Here is a 1079-nt window from a genome sequence, read left to right on the forward strand (position 1 = left end):
CCATCGGACTTCATTACCGTACGTTGGCCTCACGGGAGCCCGGCTGCAGTATCTGCAGACTGATGATGCGTTTGATGGCTTTCCTGAACCATGAGTAAAACAGCGCATAGATCACAGGGTTCAGACAGGAGTTTAGATAAAACAGAAAAACCAAAAGTGAGCCATGAGATGTGCTGGACAAATTAACTTCAATAAGAGAATAACAGTAATAGGGGCAGAAACATGCAAGGTAGATAACGATAAGAATCCCGAGCGTCCTGGCTGCTCTCAGTTCGGATTTTGTCGCTGTTGAACTTTGTGGATGTTGCAGTGTGACGACTGTGACGCGAGAGCGCACGGCACGAGCCTGAGACATGGCCACCACGAACACTCTCATGTAGAGAACTATGATGATGGTCAATGGAAACACAAAGTTCAAAACGACATCGAGAGTTCCAGCAACATAGTTAATGGTGAGCTCACATTCTCCAGTGCAGGAGTTGCTTCTTCCCGGTTGGATCATGTCGTCCTTCACATAGAACACGCCAAAGAGGGCATTCCACAGCCAGCACACACACACGCAGCATTTGGCTTTTGCCGTGGAGATTCTGGTGGGGTAATGCAGAGGGTCGCAAATGGCAACGTAGCGATCAACTGATATGAGAACAATGTTCCCAGTGGAAGCACAGACTACGTGAACAACTAGGTAAACGTACAAAACACAGACGACGTCACCGAGAAACCAGCAGGCTGTGTTTCTGTAGATTTCTAAAGGCATCAACAGGAGACCAACAAGAAAGTCTGACACAGCCAGAGAGAGGAGGAGGATGTTAGTGGGTGTGTGAAGCTGCCTGGAAGAAAACACAGAAAACATCAACAACCCGTTTACTACGTCATTAAATCTGTCAGATATGACCACAGAGGTCCTGGAAACATCACATTTCTAAAACATTGAAATATAGGTTTATGCTAGGAAGTTAATATGTGCCTGAAATGGGAGACAGAGATGATGATGAGGAGGTTGAGCACTACGGTGATCAGTGAGATGAAGGACATTACAGAGTTCAGCAGAACGGCTTCAGCCCAGTGGAGTGTGGGCT

The sequence above is a fragment of the Poecilia latipinna genome, unplaced genomic scaffold (genome assembly GCF_001443285.1).
Source record: "Poecilia latipinna isolate Pla-1442-1.1 unplaced genomic scaffold, P_latipinna-1.0 Scaffold2824, whole genome shotgun sequence".
NCBI classification, from domain to species: Eukaryota; Metazoa; Chordata; class Actinopteri; order Cyprinodontiformes; family Poeciliidae; genus Poecilia; species Poecilia latipinna.